The following is a 19,590-nucleotide window of genomic DNA, read 5'->3' as shown; positions in this document are numbered from 1 at the left end:
CAACACACAAAATGTGCACAAGTCCATATGGGCAAATGCATTGCATTGAAGGAAATGTGCTTCTCTCTCTCTCTCTCTCTCTCTCTCTCTCTCTCTCTCTCTCTCTCTCTCTCTCTCTCTCTCTCTGTGTGTGTGTGTGTGTGTGTGTGTGTGTGTGTGTGTGAAGGAAGACAAGCTGATGAGAGCCGCACAGATCACTGGGAGCTCTCAGGGTGGGCAGTAAACTCAGAGATTGGTAAATCTGAAGCAGAAAGCTCTGGTTGACTGCCCTACTTGAAAATCTATCCATTTCCCTTTTTTTGGAGTCCTAGAATGAAAGTGGCTCAGAGAGCAAATACTGGCTGCAATTTGGGAGAGAGATAAGATGCAAGTAATTGTGAGACCAGTGGGTAACATGAAACTTCTTAAAGCTGGCAAAGTATTTACTCAGGGACTAGAAATGCTAATCTGTGGAAGGGCTCAGTGCCTGAGATGCCAGCAGATGCCTTCCCATTCAGTGCTTTATGCTCTTTGTGTGCTAGTTTTTTTGCTCCTCGGTACCCTCTTCTTTTATTCTTATCCAACCTCAACATGAAGTATCAGCCCCCCCCCCAGTGGTTCTGTTTCTCCTCCCAGGTCTTTAATTGACCACAAACTGAGCACAGCCACTGAGGACACTCATATTTTGGTCTCAAATGTGCACCTGACCCCCTTTGGTTCTGTTTCAATGTCTCTTCACTTCTTTTCCTTAACAGTCTGGTTTGCCCAGAATACCTCAAGACAACCCAGATTGTCAGTCCAGACTAACAGTAGCACCAGTGGTGGGTTTCTACCAGTTCGTCCTGGTTCGGGAGGCTCTACCCACCCACCTAGATGTCATCACGGACGCTCTGCGCATGTGCAGAAATGCCGCTCACGAGCAAAGCAAGCACACGCATGTATACGCTCCCAGTTCTGAACCGGTTGGCGAAGGTAAGTGGAACCCACTACTGAGTAGCACCATTATATGACTTTGTCAGTTCTTCCTTAATTTTCTCAGGAGTTGAAAGAGTCTGGTCACTTCACTTAAAGAGAAAACTTGTTTTTGAGATTCCTCTCTCTAAAATATCTTGTTGTGACTATTTTTGAACCCTGTTTTTGTTTTCCAAATTGGTTAGCCTGCTTCAGGAATCACACTAGTTCCCATCAACCAACCATGCTTATTTCTTCAACTTTAGCTCCTCTTAGTGTCAGTTCAGCTCTGTTCTGCAAATGGCCAACTACCATTCTCAGTTTGAGAGTGACTCCTGCTGGTGCTGCTTTTTTTTTTTTTTCTTCCCTAGATTTGTGCTGCCTAATCCAGCGGTGAGTCCTCTGCACTGCCTCACTCAATGTAGCCTATCCAGTCAATCATTTCTTGTACTTCAACTCTGTGAGCTTTAATGCTGCCTCGTCTGTCGTAGGCTAATCCAGCTTTTCACTTCTATTGTCTTTCTAATGTACAGCCACCACCAAGGATGACTGTAGCATATGATTTAAAAAATCAAGATGGTGGTCAATGCATTTTTCTGTGCACTGCATGTGTGATTACATAAAAACAGCCAAACCTCCTATCGTACTGTAGAAAGTTAGCACCCACCCCTCCTAGAAGAATGAAATAATTTGGGAAATATTAAAAAGGCAGGGTAAAATATTTCCCCTAAAAGAGAAATAAAAATCTTAAAGGAAACAGAAATCCAGCAGCAGATATTTTGGTGCACATTAAGAAAGACTGGGCCAGCCTATCTACAAGACAAAAGACCTCCAGCTCCAGGATGTTGGGATTAAGACATGACCCCTCAGGACATAATATGATTAGTCCTCTACCCATCTAGCAGCAGGGCTCACTGAATTTCAAAATTTCCTAAGGATATTGCATCACCCAGCAAGGTTCAACCAAACGTATCTCAGACAACCTCAGCTATGACCCCTGCATAGCCCCCTGGGAGTCTGACAGCAGCCAATAGAATACATATTATTGCACAGGAACAGGAAGCTCAAGTTCAAAGCCCAAGATAGGGTATAAATACCTCTCACTCTCCACTCCATGTGGTCAGCTGCCCAGAATCTCAAACCCATGTGGTCCTGCCCATCAATAAACCATCTTTCCAATCAGCCTCCATGTTTCCAGTGTCTTTCTCCTCACTTGGAACTGAACCAAATAGATATTTCTTCCAACAGTACCATCTGTGGCTGCCATCTTGATATTTTTGACTATACCCTGGGACACCTCTGGCCATAATAAAGTGGTTCCAATACTACTCAAAACCCAAAACTTAAAATTAGGGTACATTCTTGATTCTTGATCTGCATTTCATTTGTTCACATGATGGAACTGCTTCAGGTCTAATTCCAGTTGTGCTTCTTTTGGATTTCCATTGGATTCACTTTGTCACAAAGGATCCATTTTCTTCATTGTTAGGCTCCTGAAGATACATTTTAATATTTCTTTTTTGCAGCATTTGCCCATGTTAGAGCCTTTATGTAAATACTGAAAGAAAAAAACAATACTGTATATTCAGGGATATGTGTCTTTAAATTGGTGTCTTTTTTCCTATTAATCAAATGAAAAAGAAGATTGCATCATGGCCAGATCACATCTGGTTATCATGCATGGATCTGCTCCTCAGATCCAACCCTAAATGACTGAGGAAGAGATACAGAACCAGCATTGAGATAGATGCTTTGGTGTTTTCAACAAAAGCTTTCCTCCAGTTAATGCCTTTGCTTTGCTGCTGGTGGTACCACTTCTCTGGTACCAAATTTCTATGTTATCAATAATTGGTCCATGAAACAGCACTTCTTTTTATTTTTTCTTTATTCTAAAAGTGATAGCCATGTCCCATTAGTACATTAATTCCCCCTCCAAGGAATCCCCCTCCAAGGAATCATCCTCTGGCAAGTATGACTTCCAATTCTCTCAAATCCAAGGGCAACTTTGATTCAGATTCTCTTCCATGAATCCTCAGTGAGATTCAGACCCCTTCTCTCCAAGTCACTCCAATAATATATGCATCTGTACTAGCACAATAGTGAGGCCTATACAATAAATTAATAACTCCGACTTCCGGTTGACATCGTGTTGCTATCCGACACAAAAAGTGGGGTTCCACGAACCTGCGCCAAATCACTTCATTGGAGAGCCACATAAGAGGCTAAAGTCACCCTGTAGGGGTGATGAAGAGAAGAGGGGCACCCTGCAGGTCGCGGAGAGCAATGGCTCTCCTGCTTGATCCAGAGCTAATTCCCTCTCAGCCGACAACAAAGAGGAGTGGCAGCCATTATGGCTTCCATGAAGCTGGGGCAGCCGAAGAAACAAAGACTGTGCTGGAGTGGTGTGTGAACAGTGACTGGAACTGGGTGAGGTGAGTTTTTTTTTCTATTTAAAACCTACCCCAAAGAAAATTAACTCTGGAAAAGGGACTCTTTGAAGAGTTTGTTTAAGCAGTGAACAATTACACAGAGAAAAATCATAGACCCGAAAGAAAAGAAAAGGATATTAAGAAGAAAGCGTAAAACCTTTAAAAACACAGTAAGATTGGATCTTTAATTTTTATTGGCAATAAGGCATTTTAAAATGCTGGAATTACTTGTCAGAATTTTGATTATTTGTTTGAATAAATACAAATGGAACTTGTTAGAATCTATGCAACATAGAAGTTAAACGGAAGGTGCCATCTACTGGTGAATGGAATACATTACATCATCTTCAACCCTGAGAAAAATACTGATAAGACAGAGGAGAAAGTGGAAATAATACCTGGAGGACTGCTCTGTTATCTATTGCTTTATACTTATCTATTCCATGACTACTGGAGCTATAACATTGAAAATACGGAAGACATCTAAGTAAAGTAATTTTTAAATATCAGGAGTTATGATTGAACTTATAGTGGGGACTTTGGAAATTACCTAAAAAGAGCTAAATTGACTAACTGTGGGACATAAAGAACCATATGGAGATACAGAGGAGCAACATCAGGACTGAGTAAATGATTTCCAGACTGACTTTTTGAGGACAAAAATAGTTGAGACTCTGGGGCAGTGATAGAAGATCGACAGATTACTGAGCGATATTTGGATTTATCAAAAAAGAAGGCAAGATGTTTCAGCAGGGGGAAATAAGTGGGTTGGAAAAAGAATTGGTGGTGATGTTTCAAAGTATTCATGATATTATGACAAGGAATCACAGGGAGATAATGGACTTAATGAATAACATAAATGGGAAGTTAGAAAGTGCTCCACAAGGGATGATGAATAATGATCAAAAAGCCCAGGAAACAGAGGAGACAATGGAGAGACCAGGGAAAAAGGCAGAACTAAATAAACAAACAAAACAAGAAGATAAGAGGGAGAAGGTAATAAAAACTTATGAAGCAATTCAGAGAAAATATATGCTAAAAGACCAAAAAATGATACTGGATAAATAGAAAGATATCTTTGAAAAGAAAATGGAGAGTTGGGTAGGTCCTCTGGAAGCTTGGCAGCGAAAGATAGTAGAGATGGAAGAAATATCTAAGCTAACAGGAAAGAGATAGATAGAGATGAAGACCCAAGGGAGGAATTTGGGAGGCAAGTCAAAAAATGAATAAGAATTGAAATATTAAAATGGACAAGAGATGACAGATAGAGGAAATGTTTTGTAACACATTGGTACTAGGAGCTAGTATAGAGGCAGATACAAGAAATAGGGGAAATATTATTATGCACATTTTTATATAATATATTAAAAGTAATAGCTAGACACAAAGTTTAGAGGTTGAAAGATGGTGATACTATATATGTTCTAATAATACTGTTATTGTTATTAGAATGAGGGACTAAAATGTTGAATAATTAAATAATGAAGGCTTATATTTTAATACAAATACGTATAAGAATATTATTACTATTATGTAAGTATGTTTTAAATAACAAATAATATTAATACTATCATTACTACCTGTATTCAAATGAATGATACCCAGATGCATCACTGTTCATGTACTGATATTGAAGTATTTTTTTTAATTAAAAATATTTTAAAAAATAATAAAATAAATTAGTATCTCCCTCCTTTCTTGAAGGTGGGATAAAACCCAAGAGTAGTTCTGTGCAGACATGCCCAGATTAATATCTGAGGTTTGCTACAGGCCTGCTGTGAAATCTACTGCAGCGCTTGTCCAGACTGTGGCATAGACTGCGGGTGAGGCATAGATGGAGGCAGCTACTAAAAAAGAGATGCTAACTAGGAACAATGGTGCATGCAGGATGTAGTCAAAAAAGTCAAGATGGTTCCCACGACAGTGCAATTGAAGCTCTGAGAAACCAAAAAAACCAGGCACAGCTTCAATTGCATCATCGCAGCCACCATTTTGATATTTTTTTTTACTTTACCTTATGAACACCTCTAATTGGGAGGCTGATAAAGCAGACCATGTACTCCCAGAGATTCAGAAATAAATGGCTTCTGAAAAAGCAGCATATAGATAACAGTTAAAGCACACAGAAAAAAAAATCCTAAACCAAAGTCTTTCGATAGATATTTTTCAACAAATTGTAGCCTTGAGGAGGGTGTGTGTTTGAAGGAGCAAGACAAGTGTTCTATGGCTTGCTTCTCTTGACCCATTTCATCAGATGAACAAGTTCATACCCATCTGAATCTGTTCTGGGAGCTGATTGCCACTTACTTAAAGAGTTTGTAGGAATTGAAAATGCTGGTCAGGGACAGACAGATCAACAGAGTTGGAGGGAATCTTGCAGTTCATCGAGTCCAACCCCCTGCCCAAGCAGGAAACCCTACATCAGAGATGGGTTTCAGCAGGTTCTAACCAGTTCTGGAGAACCGGTAGCGGAAATTTTAAGTAGTTTGGAGAACCGGTAGTAAAAATTCTGACTGACCCTGCCCCCATCTATTCTCTGCCTCCCAAATCCCAGCTGGTCAGGAGGAAATGGGGATTTTGCAGTAACCTTCCCCTGGATTGGGGAGGGAATGGAGATTTTACAGTATCCTTCTCCTGGAGTGGGATAGGAATGGAGATTTTACAGTATCCTTCCCCTGCCATGCCCACCAAGCCACGCCCACCAAGCCATGCCACACCCACCAAGCCACACCCATAGAACTGGTATTAAAAAATTTGAAACCCATCACTGCCCTACATCTGCCTCTACCTAGCATCGAACTCACAACCTCCTGATTGTGAGGCAAGAGCTCCACTTCTAGGCCACGGGGTCTTGGTCATTTTGAACCTGAGTCCCTGGACCCCCAGCCTAACAGGAAAGGAGCTTCTTCAAGCAAAAATAGATACATTCACACCATGCTAGTATGGACGAGTACTGGATAATTTGCAAGGTTTTGGAAAATGGAGAAGTCAGGATGTTCACTGTCTTAATAAGGAATCCCTTCTGGCTGCAGAGCAAATGAGTGCAATACATAACTGGGAGACAATTGCTTTCAGCAAAATATAATATTCTAGGGGAGGAGGAGGTGGGGAGGAGAAAGCAAGACAACAATTAAACCAAGCAACACATTTTGCAGGAGATCCATTGCTGAAATTTCCAGTATATATTTCTTCTAAATGAACAAGAAGGCCAATTAGGATCAGAGCCATTATGTGCTTTCTCCAGCCAGGAAAAAAAAAGGTAAACTACACAAGCTGCTGCTGAAATAGTACAATTAATCTTCAGTAACAATCTAGTATTTGCTTGCTGGATCCAAAATGTTTCAAGTATAGCAACTCTTCATCAGATACTCAGATACTCAGCTTCTCTCTCCACACACACACACAGAGAGAGAGAGGGGGGGGGCATAAAAATGTATGATCAAGATCAGATGCAAACAATCACTGCAAACTTTTTATATATTTGTATATTATATTCTCTCTGTGTGTGTGTACGTATGTGTGTGTGTGTGTGTCTCTGTCTCTCGCTCTCTGTCTCTCGCTTTCCACTTTCTCTCTGTGTCTTTGTGTGTCTCTCTCTCTGTCTCTGTCTCTCTCTCTGTCTCTCGCTTTCCACTTTCTCTCTGTGTCTTTGTGTGCGTGTCTCTCTCTGTCTCTGTCTCTCTCTCTGTCTCTCGCTTTCCACTCTCTCACTGTCTCTCTCTATGTGTCTCTCTCTCTGTCTGTGTGTGTGTGTGTATGTCTCTGTCTGTCTGTCTGTCTTTGTCTGTCTGTCTCTCTCTCTCTGTGTCTCCCTCTGTGTCTCTCTGTGTCTGTCTCTGTCTCTGTCTCTCTCTCTGTCACAGTCTCTCTCTCTGTGTCTCTGTCTCTGTCTCTATCTCTGTCTCTCTCTGTGTGCCTCTGTCTCTGTCTCTGTCTCTGTCTCTGTCTCCAGCCAGTTTGGTGCAATGGTGCAGATAAAGGCACCAGACTTGGTAACCTTGAGCTACTCACTCTCTCTCAGCTCTAGGAAGAAGCAGGCAAAGGCAAATCACTTCTGAAATTTTGCCAAAGAAATTGCAGGGACTAGTCTAAGCAGTCTACAAGGTTGGCTGGAGAGCGAGCGTGCGAGCGCACACACACACACACACAAATACACATACACAAACAAGTTTATTTCCTCAAAGGAAGGTTGCATGTTCATGTTGCCAAGTGGTGAGTTGAATAAATCCTATACAGTACCACATTCCCACACTATCCTGGGGAACTCAGGATAGAGTTCCGAGTTCCGATAAGAGGCCGAGGTGGCACAGTGGTTAGAGTGCAGTACTGCAGCTACTTCAGCTGACTGCTAGTTCAGCAGATCAGCGGATCGAATCTCACCGGCTCAAGGTTGACTCAGCCTTCCATCCTTCCAAGGTGGGTAAAATGAGGACCCAGATTGTTGGGGGCAATATGCTATTTAGTATACTGTCTTTGGTGTAAGCCGCCCAGAATCCTCGAAGAGTGGGCAGCATAGATATATGACTAATAATAAAAAATCATAATAATTTAAAAAAAAACTCTGAGGCAGAGAGACGTGTAAAGACAAAGAATTTAACTGAACAAGTGGAATCCTTCTGGTTCTGGCACAATTTCACTTTCATTGCACCTGAGAATTTATTCCTCACTTGATTTCAACTTCTCCTCACAACTTGGATTTCAACTTCTCCTCACAGCTTGGATTCCTAGCTTGGATTCCTCTGGAAAATTCTGCTCCATTTTCAGCACAGTCCTTCCCAACCCAGTTGACATTGTGGAACTGAGAGTGGAATTCTTTTTAAACTGAACCGTGTGCCCTAGAAGACCCTAGCTTGAGAACCAGGATGATTTGAACCAATTTCTCCACGTGGGATTCTATCGTTGCCGATGTCTTGGAAAGCTGGCTGTGTTGATTACAGTCCATACTTCAGATTGTTACTCCTGGCGAGCCTCTCTTTTTTTCCTGGAAGTATGAAGTTTGCATGTTTTATTCTGTAGCAAACACATGAGAGCAAGAGAGAGACAGAAGGGGTTTTAAAAGGATTATTGTTACAAAAAGGAAGGAATTCCTGGAATCATAAATCAGAAGAGGGCAGCAGTCGAGCTAGCTTATGTGGAGTGTGTGAACAAACTTCATTTCCTGGGAGATTGCCATTCAATCACCTTGTGTCATACTTCAGTGATCAGAGGTGGACATGAGAGAAGTTCATTAAGGTGGAAGAAAAATAATATAATAGGCCCTCCCCAGTTCAGTATATGCACTATTCATGAACTCAGTATTGGGGGGAAAAAAACACTGACTTCCCACCATTCAAAAAAAGCTCCTGAATATATTTAATGTAAGCTTGTGCTATCCTAGGAGCATTTTTTTTTTCTGAATATACACATAGCGATGGGAAGACTGTAGGGATTGAAATTCTAGTTTTCTGTTGCCGTGAACCTGACAGTCCACTTCCAAGGACAGTAATTTCAGTCCCCCCCGCCCCAACTTGTCATTCAGCCTCAAGAGCCCATTCTTCTAGTTCTTTCCTACTCCTTCACTCCCTCAGTTCATCGTTTCAGTTTCATACCATCTCTGAAGGATTTTAGCAGTTTCTCCCCTTGACTTTGGCCAATTTCCCCTTTTTGTTTTCTTTATTTTAAAACTGTGGTAGAAGCAGATGGTTCATCAAAACATCGCAGCTCTATACCGCAGGAGAAGGGCGGTATAGAAATAAAATAAAATAAATAAAATAAATAAATAAAACATAATAGAAAGATCACCTCCACAGAAATAAACCTTCTTATTTTATTTCCAATAAACTGAACCCTAGCATGAGTGTCCTTTTGTTGTTCCCTGGCATTCTAGAAGCCATCATTCCACCATTAAGCCTATCATTAGACCTTTAGTGGGGTCATGTTCCTAGGCTAAAAGGAGAGGTCAAGCCAGGGATGGGCTGCTGGGGGCTCACAGGGGTTCAGGAGAACCTCTAGCTAAGATTCTATGCAGTTTGGACAACCCCCAAATCCCATTCCTGGCTGGCCACACCCACTCCACCCCACCCCACCCCGCCCATCCCAGGAGTCCTCACGTGGTCCGTTTTGGATGCAAGTAAGTGCAGGGTGCGCACGGAGGCTCAGAGAGGGCGAAAAACGGGCCTACCGGAAGTTCGGGAAGGCCAGAAATGTCTTTTTCCAGCCTCCAGAGGGCCTCCGGAGCCTGGGGAGACCATTTTCGCCCTCCCAGAGTTTCGAGGAAAGCCTCCAGAACACGGCGAGGGCAAAAATGCCCCCCACCGCCGTGATGCAAGAGGCCAACTAGGCCACGCCCACCATGGCATGCCCACCCAGCAACCAGGCAGAGAACCCCTTGCTAAAATTTTTGAAGCCCACCCCTGGGTCAGGCCCATATCTACTTCAAGGCAGCATAACTGTGGATTTTCAGAAAGCTCCTACTGTTTCCAATGGATGCTTTTAGTCATCATTTTAGTGATGATGCTTTGTAAGCAATGTCCTCTAATGTACCTGTTAATGTGACAACCATTTTTAGAAATTCATATTACCTTGCCTAGTGAAGCTTTTTATATTATATATTTTTAATAATGTACATTTCCTGGCTTTAACATTATTCTTTTCGGTTATTATCATTGTTTGTATAAAACTTTCAGAAGGATATTCTTTTGCAGACATGATTTTGTGGATTTATTTTTTTTTTAATCAGAGCAGAAAAATTGCTAACAGATTCTGTTTAATGCTTATGTTTCTGCTGTTGCAAAGTTTCTGGTAGTGAATTGCACAAATTTACTCCCAGCACAATCAATGGTGGATTACTTTTACATCATCAATTAAGACTATCCCTGTCATTCTGCTGTTACTATGAACATTTGGATGATCTAAACATAGCAGGCAACATTTCATGATTATATTGTTTATCCTCCAGGCTCTAGATTTGATCAGTTTCAGGGTTAACCTTTGTGCGTTTAATGAATAGCGGCTCTTAATTAGATATACAGTTCCTAACTTAATCTCTGGGTATTTTCCTTAAAACCCATCAGCAGACCTGCCTAGTCAATTTCCCTTAATATAATTATTCAAGGAGGATCTCAGAGAAATACATCTCAACCCCCTTTTGCTCCTAGCAGTAATTCCTACTAGCCTATTTTGTACAGAAGAAAATGAGACCTAAACAGAAAGCTTGGGCAGAACCTAACAGAAGTCTCTGGATCATGTCAAAAACAAATCTGAGACATAACAGAACACAAATGGTCAGGAGCCCTGTATATCTGACCTCTTCTGTAACAGAAGATTGCCGCTCTGAATACTTCCATCAACAATGCAATAATGTTGAACAATGTCAGATTCTTATTGCAGATTGGGTATTAGAGAATCAGCATGGTGTAGTGCAAGGGTCTGCAACCTTAAACACTCAAAGAGCCCACAGAAAAGAAAACACCGGGAGCCACAAAACCCTTCCCGTGCCTGACTATTTCTTGAGCGGCCACAAAGCTAGCATATGTAGTTGAATGAAACGTTCTGTTTTCTTCTGAAACTTTTAATTTGTTGGATTTATCCATGGTTGGCCTACCCGGGGTTGAAAAGCTCAACAAATTGCGTGCCAGCAGGTGTCACACATTGGGGGTTATGATGCATATTTTGAGTGACAGGGAGCCGCAGCAGAGGGGTGAAAGAGCCACATACGGCTCCAGAGCTGCAGGTTGCTGACCCCTGGTGTAATGGTTAGGATGTCTGGCTAGGAACAAGGGGACCAGGATTCTGTCCTGCCTTAGGCACCAAAGCCAGCTGGATGAACTTGTACTAGTCCCTCCTTCTCAGCTCTAATCAGGCTCTGCAACAAGCTGGCTGAGAGATAAATATTGTAACCCACCATTGCATGAATGTTTATTACCAGAAGAACCAGGTGACCTGAGTGCCAAAAACAAGTGGCCATTACAACCATGTGGGACATTTGCTAATAAAAATAGCAACATTACCAATAGGGAGTTGGGATACAAGGAGGTGGGTATTACAATGCTGCAATTATATCCATTGATTTTATGTTGCAAGCTAGGTTGAGCATAGAAATCCAGCTACATAGAGTATTGTTAATTCTAATCAGAGATGGAGTTAAATTAGCATAAATCCCGACCAAAAATCAGGCATCTGTATGAGAGGCCGTAGCAACATTCAAAACATGAATGAACTCAACATTCTTCTGAAACTGAGATATCTTTCATAGACTAATCAAACAGCTGAGTGCAGAATCTTCATTAATTTGTATTAATCTCTCTTTCTGGATGTTCAAAAAAAAAGGAAAGGAATGATGAAACTGTGATCTAAAAGTGAACTCACTTTTCTAAGTTCAAAATGGCTCTAGCTGCCAAAGACAGAGTTCTACAATCAGAAAATTCTACAATGATGTAGAAAATATTATTAAAAATCTAAAAGGGGAGCCCCAAACAGTCCACTTGTTTTACCTGAAACCGACTCTGCCAAAGCTTCCAAGCAAAGAACACTCAAGAGCACAAAGAGAACTCAACAACAAAAAGTTAAAATCTAGGAAATTACAGCAGGAACCAAAAGCAAAATCAAGAGTTAAACTAGGACTGTAAGCCAAATAAACTACTCCAAGACTCCAAGGAAAGCAAGGATGGCAATGAGAGTGATGGTTGGGGGCTTCCATCAAATTGATTCACATGATACAATAAGACTTTTTCATAGCCCCTCTTCTAATTCAGTGGATTCTCCTTTCCAATGTGAGTAATTTCAGCAATCTGTCACTAATTCACTTTTTCCCTAACTTGGCTTCTAGTTGGATTCCTTCTTTGATTGCCAACATAGATATATCTTCACTTTCCCGGACTCGGGAGGAATTCCAGATTCTTTTAGGTGTTCAAAATCCCAAATCTAAATTGCATTCTATTCAGCTGTTTTTAGATTAGAAAGTGACACTTTCTGACATCCTCCACCAATTCAGCCCTCTTCCAGCTAGACTTGGAAGCTTCAGGTAATCTTCAGCTGTTCTTTCAAACAGTGACACTTCTTGAATAGCTTCCTCCTCCAATTCATCTAAATCACATTGATTCATGATACCAATGAGGATTGAACATCCTGGCTGAGAGAAAGATAGAAAACTAGAGGGTAAATGGAGTGTCCTGGAGGAAGGCATGGTTGGCTGACCAGAGGGGGTGAACAAAAATATTGCATACTGCAACTTTTTTGTTGCAAGTTTGATTTGTACAAATAATTTTCTTAGAACAAGCAGACATCTTCCTTGCAAAAATCAGATAGCTCAATTAATTTTGTCTAGCACCCTGTCCCCTTTTTGTTCAGTCACTGCAAATTCAGAGAAAGGGCAAAGATTAATTAATGGATGCATCCAGCACGGTACAGTACTTTGTTTCTCAAGGTACTTTTCTTAAGGTACACTTTCAAATTGTGCTGGGCCAGATTGGGAGCTCAGCTTTCACAGATATTGTTCCCTAGGGAAGAGGCAGGGAATTTTTTATTTTTTTTTGCCACTTTAGCAAAAAGTAGATGCACTCCAGAAACAATTTGGTAGATGAGGAAAAAGCCAGTCACTAGACCTGTGTGAATCAGCCTTCATTTGAGATGAATTGGAGTTTCGAGATTCAAAGACAGCATGATTCAAGATTGCGATTTCAGTTGCAGTGGTAACCCAATTTGAGTCAAGCTGCTTCAAAATTCAGGTTAAAAATAATCATTCATCCAGAGGTTACAATAGGGAAATTTTAAAATGTCTGAAACTGTTATTCTTTTTGCCAGAATGGAATGAAAAAGCAGACAGGGTAAACCCTTTAGAGAACTTTAACCCTACCATGTTTATCTGATAATGTTTAATGACAAATGTTCTATCCTACACATTGGCAAAAAAAATCAGAACACAAAATACAAGCTGGGTAGATACAACCTAACAGACGACCCTCACTCTGTCAGACCTTGGAGTACTCATCTCAAATGATCTACATGCCACAGCTCACTGTAACAGCATTGCTAAAAAAAAGCATTAAGAGTTGTTAACCTAATCTTGCATAGTTTCTTCTCCGGTAATATTGAACTGCAAACTAGGGCATACAAAACTTTTGCCAGACCAATTCTTGAATACAGCTCATCTGTCTGGAACTTGCACTACATATCGGACATTAATACAATCGAACGAGTCCGGATATATTTCACAAGAAGAGTCCTCCACTCCTCTGCTCGCAACAATACCTTATGCCACCAGACTCAAAATTTTGAGCTTAGACAACTTAGAACTTCACCATCTTCGGTCTGATCTAAGTATAGTACATAAAATCATCTGCTATAATGTCCTACCAGCCAATGAATACTTCAGCTTCAACCAAAACAATACAAGAGCACACAATAGATACAAACTCATGGTAAACCAATCCAAACTAGACTGCAGAAAATACGACTTCAGTAACAGAGTTGTCAACGTCTGGAATCTGACACTGTGGTTTCTTCCAGTGGTGGGTTGCCCCCAGTTCGCACCGGTTCTATAGAACTGGTAGTAAAACCGGTGGGAGGCTCCGTCCACTGACCCCGACATCATCAAAATGCTTCTGCGCATGCGCAGAAGAGCGCATGCACGCATGAGCAAAGCAGGTATGCGCATGCAGCCCCATTGCAAACCGATAGTAAAGGTAAGTAGAACCTACCCCTGGTTTCTTCCCCAAATCCCCAAAACTTTAACCTTAGACTGTCTAGTGTAGAAGTCATCCCATTCCTAAGAGGTCTGTAAGGGGCGTGCATAAGCGCACCAGAGTGCCTACCGTCCCTGTCCTAATGTTTTCTTTTATTTGTATCCTTTTCATGTATTTATAATTATGTTTACACTTGTATCTTTCATAAAATACATGCTTGATGAAATAAATAAATGAAATGAAATAAATAAAAATAAATGAATGTGTTCAGGACTTTACTACAATAACATTTTGAAATATCCATTCGGTACCCTTAGAACTAAGCTGAGATAGAAAAGAAAATTATCAAATCAGTTATAGCAAATAGTACATCTGGAAAATGACAGAATCTATCTAGAAAGTCCCAGTTGAATGTATGGCTGTGAAAGTTGGACCATAAGGAAGGCTGAGCGCCAAAGAATTGAGGCCTTTGAACTATGGTGCTGGAGAAGACTCCTGTGAGTCTCTTGGACTGCAAGGCGATCAAACCGGTCAGTCCTAGTGGAGATCAACCCTGACTGCTCTTTAGAAGGCCAGATCCTGAAGAGAATACTCAAATACTTTGGCCACCTAATGAAACGCTTTGGGTAAAATCTGGATAATAAATACTGCATCATATCGCATGTCAATCGGAAAGGTCGGCAGTTTGGCGGTTCGAATCCCTAGTACAGGTCTCCTGCATGAGCAGGGGGTTGGACTAGATGACCTCCAAGGTCCCTTCCAACTCTGCTAGTATTACATATCAACGGAAGGGCCAAAGCAACTACAGCCATTCAAACTAACTTAAAATCAAGCAACTTCGTTTAAGTAGTTAATTAGCAGAGTTATGCAAAATTACTAGAAAACAAGAAGGATATAAATGTAACTAATTTTAATTAAAGCAAGTTCACTGTAATGAAATTGCGATGGCTGTGAAGTATTTTTCACTAAGGCAGAGGGTTTCAGCCCCTCCGCTGAGTATTCATTCCCCTCTTGCACTTACAATTATTTCAGTAATTCTGTACATCAGGAACCCATATATGACCATAAAATATCACCCAACACTTTTCGGTCAGACGTTGTCATTATCATTTTGAATGTGACACCAAAGGGGCAAATAATTAAATATTAAGAGAAATAGATATTAACTCTAGTCAATTAATTAAATTTAAACTAAGTCATATTAAATGTTGCCTACAAAAGATAGTGGCCCAGCTTTTTTGTTTGTGTGTTTGTTTATCTTAGCTCAGTTGGCATTTTGGAGTGTAGTTTCTCACAAATCACTTAAAGATGCTCTCCATCATCCTCTGTGGCACACAGAGCCGTGTCGCCTGGCACATGCAGCATCGCCCATTCCTCTTTCGGGTTTCTGGCGCGTGTGTGCGAGCGATGATCAGCTGGCCTTTGCATGTGCTGCAGTGCCGGAAACTGGAAGAGATGGTCTTCCATTTTCCGGCGTGAGCATGTGCGCCAGCCAGCTAATTGTCATGCGTGAATGCGCACCAGTAACTGGAAGTCTAGCTGGCCACTGCACATGTACCCGCCGGAAACTGGAAGTGCATTTTCTAGCACATGCATGCCCCCTGGGCAGGTCCTCTTCCGGGTAATATCCCAGACGAGTGTGTGTACGTGCACGCGGGATCCTTTTTTGGCACTTGGTGCCAAAAAGGTTCGCCATCACTGTATTAGGGGGTGGTGAGTAAAGTGATAGCCATGGCATTTCCAAGAGTAAATGTCTTCGCAATGGTCTCCTTTGCCTATATGTAGAATGGAAACCTTTGCAGAGAGTACTACAAGTTTTCAAAGTATGAGATTCTCAAAGAGATAGAAAATTTATCCGGCTAGCAATGATGAGATGTTGTTAACTTAGTTAAACCAGATTTTTTGGGCCTACTTTCATACACTCTGCTAGTTTTCGTCTGACCTGACATGGGAAGCAGTTGGTTAGGACTGGGCTTTCCTTTTAAAAGTTGCTCAGTTTTCCACACGCATTTCCTGTTAATAAATAAATAAATAAATAAATAAATAAATAAATAAATAAATAAATTGTACAGGCATGCCTCAGGTGTACATTTAGTTCTATGTTTTTTTAATTGCCATTTAAAGGAGTGTTTCCTTCCACAGGATCTTCCACAGGATCCATGGTGTCTCAGTGGTTAGAATGCGGTACTGCAGGCTACTTCTGCTGACTGCCGGCTGCTTGCAATTTGGCAGTTCGAATCTCACCAGGCTCAAGGTTGACTCAGCCTTCCATCGTTCCAAGGTGGGTAAAATGAGGACCCAGATTGTTGGGGGCCATATGCTGACTCTGTAAACCGCTTAGAGAGGGTTGTAAAGCACTGTAAAGTGGTATATAATTCTAGGTGCTAGTGCTATTGCTATTTTTTCCCCAAAACCAAGTCTCCTTCTTGAAATTGCCTTTCATATCCCATGAAAACCACCCCAAATGAGACCCCCTTGAAGGTAATGGTTAATGCTTTACAAGCAGTGTCCATCACGTGGCCCTCACATGTAGTCCATCAGTCTGGCTTAGCTGAAAGCCCAGGGTTCAATCCTCTCATGTGCAAGGAGAGCCCCCATCCTAAACACAGAGTTGGGCTTGTCACTGATTACAGAGCAGCCTCCATGGCTGAATGGGAATTTGAAACTGGATCTCTCAAGCCCCTCTCCAACACCTGGAATACCCAGGTGTTTGAAACACAAAAATCTTCTGAAGGTTTGGGATGAGGAATATTGACAAAATATTGTCACTGACACAAAATGGAAGTCAATAGTCAAGAAGGCTTCGTTTCCCAAAATTATATTGCAATGAACGCTCATTCATAGTTTTGCAGAAAGATACATCATGCAAAGTTGAGCTGTTGAGTAAAAGAGTGATGTGATGATGTCTTCCTCATCAGATAGAGTGAGCATTCCAAGTGGTTCCTCGCTTTCAGTCAAATTCAGAAATGCAAATTATCTGCTACAATTTTGTGTACTACACTTAGGTCAGACTGAAGGCGGCGTAGTTCTAAGATGTCTAAGCTCAAAATTTCAAGCCTGGTGGCATAAGGTATTCTGTTGTGATCAGAGGAGTGGAGTACTCTTCTTGTGAAATACCTCTGGACTCGCTCAATTGTATTAATGTCCTTTATACAGTGTGGATTCCAGGCAGATTAGTTGTATTCGAGAATTGGTCTAGCAAAGGTTTTGGTTTTGTTCATTGGATCTCACACTGGGAAACCTCTAAAGCAGGCGTCCCCAACTCCTGGTCCATGGATTGGCACCAATCCATGGCATGCCAGCAACTGGTCAGTGCAACAAGCGAAGCCCCATCTGTGGGATGCAGGCAGCATGCAAAACCACACCCCCTCCAGTCCACGGAAATACCTCTCTCCATGGAACCAGTCCCTGGTGCCCCAAAGGTTGGGGGCCACTGCTCAAAGGAGTTCTGGTAGATGTCTCCTTTGGTCCGTAAACACTCAGTTAAGTGGAACCCACATGGAGAAGAGACCACACAATTCATCCGCCTAATTTCCTCATCACCCTTAAACAAGTTAAAGGACACTACCTACCTTAGGTTACCAGTCATCTGGAAACAACAGAGTGTGTTCTCAAGATCCAGCCTTCCTGGCCACGGAGAAGCTGGCCAGAACATTGTGGCTGTGGAACAGTGAAGAAAGCCTAAGTCAGTGATGGCTAACCATTTCCTGACTGAGTGCTCAAAGCATGCATGCACCCCATGTGCATGCTTGCATGGCCCCTTGCACATGCACCCCAATGTGCCCCCAATGCATATGCATGGCAGAGATCCAAAGAGCAGCTGGCCGGCGTGAGGTGCATGCGCATGAGCAGCAGAGCTGAACTGGGGCAACGACTTGTGTGCCATCAGAGAGGGCACTGCATGCCACCTCTGGCACGCGTGCCATAGATTCACCATCATGTGCCTATGTCTTAAGGACTGTAAAGCAGGAGAGCTTCTTCTTAAAACTTGGTCTTCATCAACACAGAGCAGAGGAGCAGGCATTCATGACTGTGGAACAGAGAAGCTGGCCCAGCCTTCTTGGACATGGCTCTCAGGGATACAAATGAAACAATGGAGCTCACCGGCACCTGCCAAACAAGCAAAAAGTGCCTGGGAGCAAAGTGATGGCTTATTAATTCAGGAAAAGCTTCTTCAGCAGCAATTGTGAGAAAAGCCTCTTGGGACATCTTAACAGGCACAGAGCAGGAACTGATAATAAGTTTTTGAATAATCTGCATTACTACTTTAAGCGGTAGACTCAATGAAATCCCGACAATTAATGTTTCTTGAAATAGCAGAAACCAACAGAAAGGAAGCAGATAAATTAGCCAGGACTGAACTGTAACTTAGGACATCAATTTGTAAAGCCTGACTTGGCTGGTGTCCGAGGAATGAGGTTTCGGGTGTCAGCCAACCAACCCCATTTCTTTTTTTTTTTTATGGTACATTTAGGCTTCTAGGTGCAGGTTTACAAACTCCACTTTCTCTGTCTTTGGGAGGGAGCCTGCCTGTTCTGTTTCAGGGTGGGGGTGGGTGGCTACATCCACTCCCTCCATTGCCCCTAGAAACAAGAGTTAGGGATACTCCAGGATCAGGGGTGAAATGCTCTGAAGTCTGCTACCGGTTCGCCTCACTACCGGTTCACTTGGCATGCGCATGTGTGGTGTGCGCCAAATGCATGCTTCACGTGCATGCTCACCGCAGGCGCTACCGTGCAGCACTGAAAAAGGAGGATTAAGAGGCCTTTTCTGAGTCTGCAAAGGTAAGTAGAACACTGAGTGGGGGGTGAACAGTTCTGCCGTGCGATTTAGATTCACTAGAAATTGCGCGGCACAGCTGATTGTCGGAAATACCAGTTCACCCAAACTGGTAGCATTTTTTTTACTACCGGTTCATCCGAACTGGTAGCATTTATTACTACCGGTTCGGGAGAACCGGTCTGAATCGGTAGCATTTCACCCCTGTCCTAGTTGATTGAGATGCCTCCACAGAAGTCCAGGTGAATGGACTTGTAGAGAACAGCTGTGTTAAAATAAAAGGCAGGACCAGTGCAAACCACCCTGTTACTGGAGTCCAACCAGCCATAGAGAAGTTATTCCAAAAGCAAATTGGAGGTCTTTCAAAGATTGTGGCTTCACAAGAGGAACTTTAATTACTCCAACATCTACTGGGAGATAAATTCTGCCAAGCGTAGTTGTTCCAGAAAATTCCTGACATGCCTTGCAGACAAATTTCTGCTTTAGGGTGTGAAGGATAGAAATGGCATTCCGAGCATTAGACTTTCTAACGTAATCCCTATAGATTCCAGCAACTGCCTTGCATTTTTCTTTTGTTAGATATTCCTCTTCTCCTATGTGTATGCCTTTTTCTCTTCAGCTTTTTAGAAAGCTCTGTTTATATCCGCATTGCTCTCTTTAAAGGTTTTCCATTTTTCATTCTTATAGGAACCGTTTGCCATTGCACCTTCTCTCGTTGCACAGTTCTCTCAATTTATAGGACTTCCGTTCTCCAGGGACATTTTTCTCCTTCAGGATTTCAGGCCATTGGG

Source organism: Pantherophis guttatus, chromosome 6 (assembly GCF_059756535.1).
Source record: "Pantherophis guttatus breed Tessera chromosome 6, ASM5975653v1, whole genome shotgun sequence".
Lineage (NCBI taxonomy): Eukaryota > Metazoa > Chordata > Lepidosauria > Squamata > Colubridae > Pantherophis > Pantherophis guttatus.
The sequence above is the reverse complement of the archived record's forward strand: the minus strand, read 5'-3'. Positions refer to the sequence as shown.